Source organism: Anolis sagrei, chromosome 2 (genome assembly GCF_037176765.1).
Source record: "Anolis sagrei isolate rAnoSag1 chromosome 2, rAnoSag1.mat, whole genome shotgun sequence".
In the NCBI taxonomy this organism is placed as follows: Eukaryota; Metazoa; Chordata; class Lepidosauria; order Squamata; family Dactyloidae; genus Anolis; species Anolis sagrei.
This window is the reverse complement of record NC_090022.1, coordinates 21,802,061-21,817,599: the sequence shown is the minus strand read 5'-3', so window position 1 is coordinate 21,817,599 and position 15,539 is coordinate 21,802,061. Positions and strand designations below refer to the sequence as shown.

General features: G+C 43.3%; 1 protein-coding gene across 2 annotated transcripts in view; it reads right to left on the bottom strand.

Moving 5' to 3' along the window:
- Positions 1-14,935, bottom strand: part of DDR1 (discoidin domain receptor tyrosine kinase 1) — a 79,988-nt gene extending 65,053 nt beyond the window's left edge. The window contains exon 1 of one of the 2 annotated variants that reach the window (XM_060759392.2): positions 14,525-14,935. The gene's annotated coding sequence lies outside the window, so the exon portion shown is untranslated. The remainder of the gene's footprint in view (positions 1-14,524) is intronic. The other variant, XM_060759393.2, reaches the window with a different exon arrangement.
- Positions 14,936-15,539: the final 604 nt, after the last annotated feature.

Below are 15,539 nucleotides of genomic sequence, written 5' to 3'. Positions count from 1 at the left end.
CTAACCATGAGGTCAACTTGTACATTAGTATGTATGGTACTTCATTTCTAACAAGCTCCCATGAGCCTGCAAGTCGAGTCTGAACTAAGGCAACCATGTCGCAGGATTACTGTTGACATTTGTTTTGCAGGATTGGTTTGAAGGGGAATTACCATTGCCTTCCTCTGAAGCAAAGGGAGTGTGATTAACTCTAACATATGTGATATATTTTGTGCTTTTTGACTAGCATTCCTAAAAGAGTATCACTGTTTTATGGGTTTTGTTGCATTTAGCCAGCACTACTACCTCATAAGTAGGGACCCCCTGCTGGTGTAGCAGGTTAAACTGCTGAGCTGCTGAACTTGCTGACCAAAAGGTCAATGGTTTGAATCTGGGGAGCGGGGGTGAGCTCCCGCTGTTAGCCCCAGCTTCTGCCAACCTGGAAGTTCGAAAACATGGAAATGCGAGTAGATCAATAGGTACCGCTTCTGCAGGAAGGTAACAGCGCTCCATGCAGTCATGCTGGCCACATGACCTAGGGGTTGTCTATGGACAACGGTGGCTCTTTGGCTTAGAAATAGAGATGAGCACCAATCTCCAGAGTCGAACACGATTAGACTTAATGTCAAGAGAAACCTTTACCTTTTTTACTACCTTGTAATATCACCCAGTTGATTTCCATGGCTGGGCAGGAAATTGAACCCAGGTCTTGCAAATTCCTAGTCCAATCCGCAAACCAATATACTCCACAAGTACCCTAGCTGGTCATTATACTAACAATAATCTAAGAAGCAGTCCTTTCTGAGTCTCCATGGAGAGATAGGACAAAACAAAAATAAAGTCTTATTATATTTCTTTCCCTCCTCCATCCCAATCCCATTTCCTTTTGTGTTATGCCACTGAAATTAATGGCATAGACTGTCTTATTTTTGGATGCAGTTTTCAGAGACTCTGTTTGACAAAGTGACAGTAAAAAGTCTTCAGAGAAACAAATAGGTAGATGTACACTAATTTTCGAGTGTATACAGCCCAAGTGACACCATCCATGTGTATGACATAAACAAGCTTTGGGGGGAAACCCAAGGTTTGCAGAAGCAGAGTCTTCCCACCACCATCTGTGGTTTTTACTTTTGCGGATGTGATTATTCATGCATTTGATTTAAAAATTCTCTCTAGTAATCTCTAGATGATTCTATTCTCAACTTCTTCCAGTAATGCTGGAAGACACAGAGATTTCCAGAGAGAAACAGTTCTCTAGGAATCTCTAGATCAGTGGTTCTCAACCTGTGGGTCTCCAAGTGTTTTGGCCTTCAACTCCCAGAAATCCTAACAGTTGGTAAACTGGCTGGGATTTCTGGGAGTTGTAGGCCAAAACACCTGGAGGCCCACAGGTTGAAAACCACTGCTTTAGATCCTTCGATGCAATTATATGTTGAGCTTCACACATTTTGTTCAATTCCTGTAAAATTTGTTCAGATGGATTTGGAAACAATTGAGGGATGGGAAAAATCTGAACAACCATTGAGGGTGCTTTGGTGTTATTTTCCTTCAAGCTTTACAGTTTATTGGATATCTTATTGAACTCAAATCAGTTATGGCTGGCTTATTGAACAGAAAGAAAATAGTTTAGCTGAGATACCAGCAAGCTTTTGGTTATTTCTTCCATAAACTACTTTTTTTCTAGGTGATCACGTGTTCCTTTCTAAGTGATGATGCGTTGCTCTTGTGTTTTCAAATGGACTCCAACTTAAGGTGACCTTTTCACAGGGATTTTCTTGACAATATTTACTCAGAAGGCGTTTGCTATTGCCTTCCTTTGAAGCCAAGATAACTTGAAGTGCTAAGGTCATCCAATGCCTTTCTATAGCAGGGCAGGAATTCCAATTCTGATCTCCCAAAGTCATAGTCCAACACCTAAATTATCCAACAGGCAGGTTTGATGTCTGTATGCTTAAAGGTAAAGGTAGTCCCCTGACATTAAGTCCAGTCATGTCTGACTCTGGGGTGTGGGTGCTCATCTCCATTTCTAAGCCGAAGAGCCAGCATTGTCCGTAGACACCTCCAAGGTCATGTGGCCGGCATGACTGCATGGAGCGCCGTTACCTTCCCGCTGGAGCGGTACCTATTGATCTACTCACATTTGCATGTTTTTGAACTGCTAGGTTGGCAGAAGCTAGGGCTGACAGCGGAAGCTCATGCCGCTCCCCGGAATCGAACCTGCAACCTTTCGATCAACAAGCTCAGCAGCTCAGTGCTTTAACCCACTGCGCCACCGGGGGCTCCATAAGTCTGTATGCTTACTAGCCACAAAATGCTATATATCCACTAGAAGGAGAGAAGAGAAGAGAACTGAATTAACCTGGAAGATGACATGGCCGGCTGAAATACTGAACTATAAGAGTCTACACCAATGGTTTTTAATATTTTGTCTTGCAGTCATTTGGGACTTCAGCTTCCAGAATTCCTGACCATGTCCAGGGGCTTCTGGGTGGCAAAGTCCAAAATATCCACAGGACCAAAGACTAAGAATCACTGGTGTGTAATATAACACTTATTTTCAAGGCCCGCTTATTTATTTGTTTTATTGCAATGGAGCTTTGATATCCACTGGGGTTTGGTCCCAGGACCCCCTGTAGATACCAAAAACTCATAGATGCTCAAGTCCCACTAGACAAAATAGCATAGTAACATGGGATCCCTTACATAAAGGGGAAAAAATGAAGATTTGAATTTTGGGAGTACTGTACAGTATGTGTTGCATATACATATATCTGCATCTATATCTGTCTGTCTAGCTATCTATGTACATACAGAGATACACGCACATATCTATATCTAGACAAATACTTAGACGATATACAAGAAGTCCCCAAGTTACTAAAATCTTACTTACAAATAATTCATAGTTAAGAATGGAGGTGAGACAACAGCAAGTGGGAGACATCTACCCTTCGAAGGGGAAATCCACTCCTGGAAGAGTTCTCATGGGAAAAGGTGTCTCAACTGAAGCTGTATCACCAATCCTTCTTTCCACAACAAGCCACATTTTTTGAAATCCAAATATCACAGGGATAGAAAGTGAGGTGGAATCTTCTGGACAGGGCACAGACAACAAAACAAATGCCACAAGAGTGTTTCCTATAGTATCCAAAGCACTCTCTTGCTCCCTCTCTTTCTCATTCATATATATATATATATAGAGAGAGAGAGAGAGAGAGAGAGAGAGAGAGGGTTACACTTTTAAAATGTACCTGTTCCATCTTAGATACAAATTCAACTTAGGAACAAACTTACAGAACCTATTGTTTTCATAACTTGGGGACTACCTGTATAAAGATTATATATACAAGTGGATATATCTAGATATGAATATCTTGAAGTCATGGATGGTGAATCCATGGATACAGAATCTGTGGGTAGAAAAGAGCAATTGCATTAATAATAATATTATCATAATTCCAGTTTCATTAGCAGTTAAATACTACATCCCTGAAAAACAAACTGTGATGAACTCCTATGCTCTGAACGAATCAAAACAGGACTGTCGAGTGCCTCCAAGTTTGCACCCTTGTTGCTGTCACAAGCACACTCTCATTCCTTGTTACAGTTAACTGACTGCTTGAAACTGACTGATAGCACAAGTCCCAAAATATCGAAGAAACAAACTCCTAAAGCATGTCTGACTGGATCACTGGCCTATTCGCATCAGAAACCCATAACTGATACCAAATGAGAAACTCCCTCCTGGGCACACAGAGGACTGGGTGACTTGGAAGGTGCTGAATAGTCTGTGCTCTGGCACCATGAGATGCAGAGTCAACCTTAAGAAATGGGGCCACAAAGTAGAGTCCTCAACATATGAGTGTGGAGAAGAGCAAACCACAGACCACCTATTACAATGCAGCCTGAGCCCCGCCACATGCACAATGGAAGACCTTCTTACAGCAACACAAACTCCTAAAGCATATCTGACTGGATCACTGGCCTATTCGCATTAGAAACCCATAACTGATACCAAATGAGAAACTCCCTCCTGGGCACACAGAGGACTGGGTGACTTGGAAGGTGCTGAATAGTCTGTGCTCTGGCACCATGAGATGCAGAGTCAACCTTAAGAAATGGGGCCACAAAGTAGAGTCCTCAACATATGAGTGTGGAGAAGAGCAAACCACAGACCACCTATTACAATGCAGCCTGAGCCCCGCCACATGCACAATGGAAGACCTTCTTACAGCAACACAAACTCCTAAAGCATATCTGACTGGATCACTGGCCTATTCGCATTAGAAACCCATAACTGATACCAAATGAGAAACTCCCTCCTGGGCACACAGAAGACTGGGAGACTTGGGAGGCGCTGAACAGACTGTGCTCTGGCACCATGAGATGCAGAGTCAACCTTAAGATATGGGGCCACAAAGTGGAGTCCTCAACATATGAGTGTGGAAAAGAGCAAACCACAGACCACCTATTACAAAGCAGCCTGAGCCCCGCCACATGCACAATGGAAGACTTTCTTACAGCAACACGAGAGGCACTCCAAGTGTCCAGCTACTGGTCAAAGGACATTTAATATAATGACAAGTTTTTATACTCTGTGTTTTTTAAATATATTACAACTGTACCCTTGATTTGCTCCTGATATCTATATAAATAAAAATTTAATGTTCATTTGTGGGATTAACATAACTCAAAAACCAGTAGACAAATTGCCGCCAAATTTGGCCACAAGACACCAACTAACCCAAGGAGTGACCATCACTCAAAAAAATGATTTTGTCATTTGGGAGTTGTAGTTGCTGGGATTTATAGTTCACCTACAATCAGAGACTTTCCGAACTCCACCAATGATGGAATTAAACCAAATGTGGCACACAGGACTCCCATGACCAACAGAAAACACTAGAAGGGTTTGGTGGGCATTGACCTTGAGTTTGGGAGTTGTAGTTCACCTACATCCAGAGAGCACTGTAGACTCAAACAATGATGGATCTGGACCAAACCTGGCACAAATATTCCATATGCCCAAATATGAACACAGATAGAGTTTGGAAGAAATAGACCTTGACGTTTGGGAGTTGTAGTTACTGGGATTTATAGTTCACCTACAATCGAAGAGCATGCTGAACCCCACCAACAACAGAATTGGGACAAACTTCCCACACAGAACCCCCATACTTAAGGTCATCCAGTCCAATTCCCTTCACCATGGCAAGAAAACATAATCAAAGCCCTCCTGACAAAGAGCCATCCAGCCATAGATATAGATAGATATATATGATTCACACAGAGAGTATCATAGATTTGAAAGGGACCCCTAAAGAAGGACAATTTCCATGTTGCATGTTCCAGAGTAGGCAAACCAGACAATCTCCACATCAACACTGACAAAGAAACAGCAAGAAATACTGTTTACTCACAAGCATAAAGAAAGTACATATATTAGAAACCAACACTTTCTCATTACTTCATTTTCCAGATCACCAGACTGGGCCACAGCAACGCGTAGCAGGGGATGGCTAGTGATAAATAATCAGAAACTGTGCTTTTCTGACAATCAGAGCAAGTAACAATCTGTCTCCGTGAGAACTGGACAAAGCACACAGTTCTGCAAACCTCATGTTGGCTTCAGTACAAGGTGTGTTATATGGAAGGGAACAAAACCCATGAAGTAAGTCCTGCTGTTGTGTTTCACTGGGTTTGGTCCCTCCCATATAAGTGAACCGAAGGTTGCAATCTAGGGTAATTGAGGACATAATATGTATTATGGACAGTAAACCCCATTGTCCTCAGCTTCTCGAATAAACATGCTCAAGACTGTGAAGCAAACTTACTTTTCTCCAATATGGTAGCTAGCTACTGATTTATATGGGAGATAAACACATATTCAAGAACACCAGTGGGAAAACTACCGGTACTTATCTCAGGCAAATGAATGTACCAGTTTGGATCTCCAATGCTGAGTGGTCTGACATCATGAGACATAGAATGTGACTCCGAAAATAGAGACACATTCTGCATACTTACACACAACACAAAGCCAATCGAGAACAACTTTTACTGATTTCATATGGTCACTATTATAATGTAGTTTATTATATTATAATGTAGTTTAACTTATATGCATCTACGCTTGGTGTACACTGACCATATAATGCAGTTCAATCTGCATCATAATGGCAGTGCAGATGGGACCTTAGGCTACACAGTCAAAATATTCTAGTATTTCCCCAAATATCATTTCCCAGGATTGTATAGGACACACCTCACAACCTCTGAGGATGTCTGCCATAGATGCAGGTAAAACATCAGGAGATAATGCTTCTAGAACATGGCCATATAGACCGAAAAAACTACAACAACCCAGTGATTCCGGCCATGAAAGCCTTCAACAATACACACCTCTTATAGTTGGAAGTGGAATCCAAAAACTATATCTGTGTAAAAGTGGAATAAGACTCTAACCACTGCATGAGGCTCACTCTCTCAGATGATCAATGGAAAGTAAAGGGGATTAGACAAATTCCTGAATGACAGGTTTATCAATGGGTATTAGTTATAGGAACTTTCTTATAGAGCAAAAACCTACCACTATGTGATCCAGCACAACTTGTGGCTTCCAAGGGTGCATCTACATCAGGAATTGGGCAAACTTGGGCCCTCCAGATGTTTTGGACTCCAACTCCCACAATTCCGAAAAGCCTACTGGCTTTTATTTCATGTCAGGAGTGACTTGATAAACTGCAAGTCGCCTCTGGTGTGAGAGAATTGGCCATCTGCATGGATGTTGCCCAGGGGACACCCGGATGTTTTGATGTTTTACCATCCTTGTGGGAGGCTTCTCTCATGTCTCCCCATGAGGAGCTGGAGCTGACTGAGGGAGCTCATCCATGCTCACCCTGGATTCGAACCTCCAGTCTGTCAGTCTTCAGTCCTACTGTTAAGAATTGTGGGGGTTGGAGTCCAAAACACCTGGAGGGCCCAAGTTTGCCCGTACCTGATCTATGCAGTAGAATTAATGTGGTTTGACACCACTTTAACAGCCATGACTCAATACTATGGAATTATTTTATGAGGTCTTCTTTAAACTACAAATCTTGTGATTCCATATCAAGAAGACATGGTGGTTACAGTGGTGTCAAACTGTATTAATTCAACCATGTAGATTCACTCTGGTGTTTCCAAAATATTCCAGCGAATATGCATGCCACTAGCTATTTAAGCCAGGGGGAATTCTGGAAGCTGCAAGTCCAAAACAAGTCCATTTTTACTGCTCTTAAAGCTGACTCATTAGAGGACAAGGTGGTTGAAAAACATCAACGGGTGCCAAATCTACCGGATGATCTCATGCATTCCCTCATTACATATGATAAATACTCAGGCTCAAATCCAGCACTAAAACCATGCTACAGTCAACTCTTCACACTGGTGGTTATGACTTTTTGCAGATTTGATCATTCACAGCTTTGATTAAATACGTTATGCATTCTCCAGCAATTTCTGGGTCCTCCAATATGATTTTTTCATCAATTTCCTCTAAACACCTCTCTAGAAATCTCTAGGTCCACCAATGCAATTCTGTGTTGGGCTTCCAGTGAAATTATGCTCAAAGAGCTACACATTCCTAGAGAGGTATTATTTCCAGGAAAAATGTAGCTACTTCTTTATCCACAGTTTTTGACTTTCACAGGGGCCCTATGTCCCTAACCCACTAAATACGGAAAGCAACAAACATGGGATTGATCTAAGTGTCATTTCAGCAACTGATTAAGAGCGTACACATGCTGTAGAATCAATGCAGTTTGACACCAGCTTAACTGCAATGGTTCAATGCTATGCAATTTTGGAGAGTTGTAGTTTTACAAGGTCTTCTCTGCAAAGAATGCTGGTGCTTCACCAAACTACAACTCCCATTATCCCATAGCTTTGCAGTTCATGGCAGTTCAAGTTATGTCAAACTGAATTAATTCTTCAGTGTAGATGCACCCTGTCTGATTTAGTGTGTTTTCTCGTCATTAAAAAATGTTGGAATTGCCTATGCCATACTACTTCCTAGGGTTGGGCGGTTTCGTTCATGAATTTCGTAATTCGTTATTAATTCGTATTTAAATTAGCTTACGATCAGATATTGAGCCATGCAGGAGTAATTAAAAATCGAAACGATTTTTTTCAATTTATTTCGTAATTGTTTCATAATTGTTTTGTAATCGATTCATGATTGTTTCGAAATCATTTCGTAATTGTTTTGTAATTTTATGAAATTTCGTATATTTCGAACTTTTTTAAAGGAAAATTTCGGAATTCTTTTAAAAAACGAAACGCAAAAACCCCCTAAAAACGAATCGAGTTTAGAAACAATTTTTTCCGTGGTTACCAGTACTTCCATCTTCTATGTATGGACAGCCACATTACAAAAGGATGGAGTAAATCCAGGAAGCCACAGTTCTGAGTTTACGAGACCTGAATAGTTATTGTTGATAACACCATGTAACACGATTTTAGTTCCTGGGTTACAAATGTCATTTTCATATATATATTACCAAACAAAGGGTGAAAATGTATTGTCGAAGACTTTCATGGCTGGAATCACTGGTTTGCTGTAAGTTTTTTGGGCTGTATGGCCATGCTCCAGAAGGATTCTCCTCCGACTTTTCGCCCACATCTATGGCAACCTCTAAGGATGCCTGCCATAGATGAAGGAAATGTCAGAAGAATCATAGAATCACAGGCTTGGAAGAGACCTCATGGGCCATCCAATCCAACCCTCTGCCAAGAAGCAGGAATATTGCATTCAAAGCACCCCTGACAGATGGCCATCCAGCCTCTGTTTAAAAGCCTCCAAAGAAGGAGCCTCCAAACACTCTGGGGCAAAGAGTTCCACTGCTGAACAGCTCTCACTGTTAGGAAGTTCTTCCTAATGTTCAAGTGGAATCTCCTTTCATTTAGTTTGAAGCCATTGCTCCGCATCCTAGTCTCCAGGGCAGCAGAAAACAAGCCTGCTCCTTCCTTCTATGACTTCCTCACATCTTGATACACGGCCCTCATCATGTCTCCTCTCAGCTTTCTCTTCTGCAGGCTAAACATGCCCAGCTCTTGAAGCTGCTCCTCATATGACTTGTTTTCCAGACTCTTGATCCTTTTAGTGGCAGTCTTCTGGATACATTCTAGCTTGTCAACATCTCCCTTCAGTTGCGGTGCCCAGAATTGGAACCAGTATTCCAGGTGTGGTCTGACCAAGGCAGAATAGAGGAGGAGCATGACTTCCCAGGATCTAGACACTATACTATTTATTAGGCCTGTTTGATCAAGAAAAAAATTGTTTCTAAAATCGATTCGTAATTGGGGTGTTTTTTTGTTTCGATATTTAAAATATTTACAAAACTTTCCAAAAAAATGTTTTGTTATTTACGGAAATTCGTAAATATTTACAAAACATTTTTTAAACTCCATTTGCCTAGTATTTTAAATATCGAAATTTTTTCTTGATCAAACAGGCCTAGTTCCAACAGACCTCTGAGGATGCCTGCCATAGATGTGGGCAAAATGTCAGGAGAGAATGCTTCTGGAACATGGTCCAGCCCTGAAAACTCACACAAGCGGCCTCCGCGCGCCATCCGGCTCCGGCTCCTGCGCCCTCCTCCTCCTCCTCGGGTGAGCGCGCGCGCGCCATCCAATGGGCTCCGGCTTCTGCGCCCTCCTCCTCCTCCTCCTTGGGTGAGCGCGCGCGCGCCATCCAATGGGCTCCGGCTTCTGCGCCCTCCTCCTCCCAGCTGTTTTGCAGGAAGTGCGAGGAGGAGGAGGAGGAGGGCGCAGAAGCTGGAGCCGGATGGCGCGCGGGGGCTCCGGCTTCTGCGCCCTCCTCCTCCTCCTCCCAGCTGTTTTGCAGGAAGTGCGAGGAGGAGGAGGAGGAGGGCGCAGAAGCCGGAGCCGGATGGCGCGCGGGGGCTCCGGCTTCTGCGCCCTCCTCCTCCTCCTCCCAGCTGTTTTGCAGGAAGTGCGAGGAGGAGGAGGAGGAGGGCGCAGAAGCCGGAGCCGGATGGCGCGCGGAGGCCGCTTGTGAGCTTGTGAGGAGGAGGAGGGGGGCGCGGTGCACTGCTGGGGTGCTTGGGAGCACCGGATTGGCTCCCAGGCACCAGCAGCAGCACTCAGTCAGCACAGCAGCCTCCATCCCATTAACGACACGAGCTGAAGCTCGTAAAAAAAATGGGGCTGCTGTTTCGATATTTTTAAACCCTTCCGGGTTTAAAAATATGTTTTGAAATCGCTTCGGATATGGTTAAAATAACGATTTAATTACGAATTAATGAATTAACGAACTAAAACCGACAGGCCTACTATTTATGCAGGTCAAAATCCCATTGGCTTTTTTAGCCACCACATGACATTGTTGCCTCGTGGACTTGTCCACAAGGACTCCCAAGATCTTTTTCACACACGTTCCCCATTCTGTATCTTTGCATTTCATTTGTTTTTTCTGTCTAAGTGGAGTATCTTGCATTTGTCCCTGTTGAACTTCATTTTGTTATTTTTCTAGGTTCTCTCATAAAAACATAGAAAAGGTTTATCAAAACTGCAAAAACTTTGTTTTTGCTGGACATCCTGCAGCACGTTTTGCTATAGTTTTTGAATGAATATCTGATAAAAGAGTCTCAACCAATTCAACATAGTTTGTGGGAGCCACAAATACAAAGTTTCTGGAGCACAACAACTACTTTCAAATTAAGTACTGCACGACTAAATAGGAAATAACACTTTCAAACCAAATTCGTTTCACATTTTGTTACATAGTGTAACCAGGTTTTCCATTATCGGAGTTGGCATAAATCAAAGCAGATCTGACATCAAACAACAAGTAATTGAACTGAGGTCTAATGGTACGTACTACTAGCAATAACAATAATGCACAATTGTATACTATGTACTTCCTAAGTGTTCCAAGTGCTTCCGCTATATTGTCTCCCTCATAAATCTTACAACAACTCCGTCCAGCCTCGTTCTCCCCCCCCCCCCTTTCTATTCCAAATATTAATTTTTAAATTTAAGTGTGTGGTCGCTGTCTAAAAAGAAACAATGCCGAGGGATGGTTGGCTGCTGTCTTTGTTAAGTCAGCATTTGCTGGACTACTCAAAGGCACTTGTTCAGCTGGGACTGAGAGCCACTCCGCATTCCCGGCACACATGCAGGAAGCACAAACGCTAGCTCGCAGCCCACCTGCCTCCCCGAACAGCTGGCGTCATCCCTGAAAAATGGGAAGCCAAAGGCAACTTTGCCTGTGCCAGGGGTCTCCAATTCCTCCTGCCGAGGGATACCTCTCATGGTCAAAAGAAAATCCAAATTAAAAAAGAGATTATTATTCAGTGGATGGAAGCTTGAGTCTTCACAGGGTGGGAAAATCTTGGGTGCATCTACACTGCTGAATTAATACAGTTTGATACCACCTGAACTGCTATGGCTCAATGATATGGAAACATGGAGTTGTAGCTTGGTGAGGCACCAGCGTTCTTTGGCAGTGAAGATGTTGTAAAACTGCATACAATTCCACTGAACTGAACAAAGGCGGGTAAAGTGGTGTCAAACTGCATGAAATCTCTAATGTAGATGCACCCCAAGATCAGAAAATATCCTCAGTGCCAAAGTGATTATAACCTTTCTCCTAACTGCAGAAAGTAATTGTGTGGCACACCTAACAACACTTCCAACGTGACCAAAACACTGCAAGGAAAGGATTTCATGAGCATATTAGTATGCAACCGTTGTCTGGCATGTGTCTCCACATCAATATGCATTGGCTGTATCTCCTGGCAGCAAACTCAAAGACCCCCTTTTCCTTCCATCTAGTAAAAAGAAACAAGGAATGAACTGAAAACTGCTCCAAACGCATATAGAAACCATTTCGTCTCAATGATCAAATAGGACAAGGGGACACACTGATCCCCAAGTCTTTTGATTTATGTGTTTTAATAGTTTTATGTTTTTATTAAGGCAGTTTACTTATTTGGGTTTAACCAGCACTTTCCTTAAAGTGCTGGATGGCCATTGGCAGAGAAAGGCACTCTGTCCGTGGTCAGAGGTGGGTAACAAACACAAAAGTACCACTATTATTTTTACGATTATGCTGACTTCTGCAGAAAAGTTCTCTCAAAACTTCATAATGTCAACCTGTGGCGAAGAAAGGCACTCTGCCCATGGTCAGAAGTAGTAACGAACACAAAAAAATACCACTATTATTATTACTATTATGCTGACTTCTGTAGAAAAGTTCTCTCAAAACTTCATAATATCGTCCTCTGGTGAAGAAAGGCACTCTGCCCATGGTCAGAGGTGGGTAACAAATACAAATGGATCATTATTATGCAACTTCCACATCAAAATCACGTGAAACCTTCATAATATCACTCATTGGAGGAGAAAGGCACTCTGCTCAGAGTCAGGTAGCAAACAATATATTGCCATTATTACTATGATTATCATGGCCAATTTCCACACAAAAATGCTGTGAAACCTTCATAATGTCTGCCATTAGTGGAGAAAGACACTCTGCCCATGGTCAGAGGCAGGAAACATATAAAGCCCTAAACAACTCCGGCCCGGTTTACCTCTCCGAACGTATTCTCCCCTACGAACCATCAAGATTACTAAGATCGTCTGGAGGGGCCTTGCTCTCGGTCCCACCGGCCTCTCAAGTGCGGCTGGTGGGGACGAGGGACAGGGCCTTCTCGGTGGTGGCCCCACAACTCTGGAACTCTCTCCAGAGGTCAGAACCGCCCCAACAATCCTGACATTCAGGAAACAGGTGAAGTCGTGGTTATGGAGACAGGCTTTCGAAGAATGAGGCAACGATCTGGATGGAAGACGGTGTATATTTGATATTCGAGTTTAGTATGACGACTGACCACTGTAGTTTTAAATATATATGCTTTTTAATGTTTTATTGTAATGTGTACTTTGATGTTTTACCGATTGTATGTGTTTTTATGGTTGGAAACCGGGCTGAGTCCCTCTTATGAGGTGAGAAGCTCGGTATATAAAACTTTGAAATAAATAATAAATAAATAAATAAATATAAATCATCGTGATGATGGTGCAACATCCACATAAAGGTGCTGGGAAACTTTCATAATGTCATCCTTGGTGGATGGTCAGAGGCAGGTAACAAAGAAAAAATTATTATGCTTATGTTGCTGTTACTGTTATTTTTTGTTCATGTTGTGACTCTGTATATTTTGATGTTGTTGCTTGGAAACCGCCCTGAGTCCCCCCTCCCCAGGGGAGATAGAGCGGTATGTAAATAAAGTTTTATTATTATTATCATTATTACTATCATCATCATTATGATTATCATGCCAATTTCCACACAAAAATGCTGTGAAACCTTCATAATGTCTGCCATTGGTGGAGAAAGGCACTCTGCACATGGTCAGAGGCAAGTAACACATCAATGGTGGTGGTGGTGCAATGTCCATACAAAGGGGCTAGGAAACAGTCATGATGTCATACTTTGGTGGGGAAAAGCACTCTGCCCATGGTCAGAGGCAAGTAACACATAAATGATGGCGGTGGTAGTGCAATGTCCATATAAAGGGGCTGGGAAACAGTCATGATGTCATGTTTTGGTGGAGAAAGGCACTCTGCCCATGGTCAGAAGAAAGTAACACATACATTATGATGATGATGGTCCACATAGAAGTGCTGGGAAACATTCATAACATCATATCTTAGTGGAGAAAAGCAATCTACCCATGGTGCAGGTAACAAAGAAAAATTATTATTACTATCATCATCATTATTATGATTATCATGCCAATTTCCACACAAAAATGCTGTGAAACCTTCATAATGTCATATCTTGGTGGAGAATGGCATTCTGCCCATGGTCAGAGGCAAGTAATACATAAATGGTGGTAGTGGTGGTGCAATGTCCACATAAAGGTGCTAGGAAACATTCATAATGTCATATCTTGGTGGAGAAAGGCACTCTGCTCATGGTAACATATAAATGATGGTGGTGGTTGTGCAATGTCCACATAAAGGTGTTGGGAAACATTCATAATGCCTTACCTTGGTGAAGAAAGGCACTCTGCCCATGGTCAGAGGTAAGTAACATATAAATCATCCTGATAAAGGTGCTGGGAAACATTCATAATGCCATACCTTGGTGGAGAAAGGCACTCTGCCCATGGTCAGAGGCTATTATTACTCTTATATTATGCCAATGTGTAGTCAAAAGCACTTTGAACCCTTCCTGAAGCCTGTCATTGGTGGAGAAAGGCACTCTGCTTGTGCTCAGGGGCACTCTACTGAGTTTGGAGAAAACTCAACAGCTACTCAAAGGCAAGAGTAGACTCGAACCCCTTTTCTCCTTGAATGGATTTCCACCAAAGTCCAAAATCCCATTTCTGCCAAGGAGCAGGTGACTCTGGCTCCAAGCCGAAGCGAGATCAGAAAGTGGGGGGCTCTGTTTGGGGCTTGGATATGCCCCCCCCCCTCCCGAATCAAAGCACAGGAGACGCGTTTCAAGGTGAGCGAAATTAGGCAGATTATTTACCTTTCTTGACTCCCAGTTGAAGCCGCGTTTTGGAGCAAGAGACAGCGAGAGAGAGAGAACCAATCCACACCAAATTAACTCCCGGCAGGAATCCCTTGCTGCTGGCTCTTTTTGTAATCCAGTCGGAGAAGGGAAAGAAAGGAGAGAAAGGGAGAGAAAGAGGCCGGGGGGAAGCCGTGTGGAGGGGAAATGGGGTCCCAGGAGCAGCCCCTCTCCGCTTCGGGTCTCCTTGCCAGGCACAGCCAGCCCTCCTCCTCCTCCGCCTCCTCCTCCTGCGAAGTTGCTCGGCCAGTTGCTCCGGACTGAGCTCACCCAGCCCTCGCCGCCCTCCTCCTCTCCTCTCCTCCTTCTTTCCCTCCCTCTTTCCCTCTCTCTTTCCCTCCCCAACTCAGAGCTCCTCACAGGCGCTTCGGGGCGGAGACTCGGACGCCGAAAGGCTGGGCTCTGGGTGGGTTTGGCAAGCCAAGGGATGCCCCTCCCCACGCTCCTCTCTCCTTTCTCTCTCTCCCTTGTTCGTTCTTTCTTTCTTTCTTTCTTCCTTCTCCAGCTAGCTTACAGTTCCCTTCCCTCTGAAAGGAACTTACGCCTTTTCGCTCAGCTGTTGGCAAGGGCTTCCTACTTTTCTCTCATAGAATCATAGAGTCATAGAGTTGGAAGAGACCTCATGGGCCATCCAGTCCAACCCCCTGCCAAGAAGCAGGAATATTGCATTCAAATCACCCCTGACAGATGGCCATCCAGCCTCTGCTTAAAAGCTTCTCCTCCTTTCCTCCTTCTCTATCCCCCCCTCTACTCCAGCATTTCTCAACCTGGGGGTCGGTACCTTTGTGGGGGGGGGAGTCGCAAGGGAGTATCAGAGGGGTCACCAAAGACCATCAGAAAACACAGTATTTTCTATTGTTCATGGGGGTTTTGTGGGAAGTTTGGGCCAATGCTCTTTGATTGTAAGTTTGTAAGATTGTAGGTGAGCTATAAATCCCAGCAACTATAACTCCCAAATGTCAAGGCCTATTTC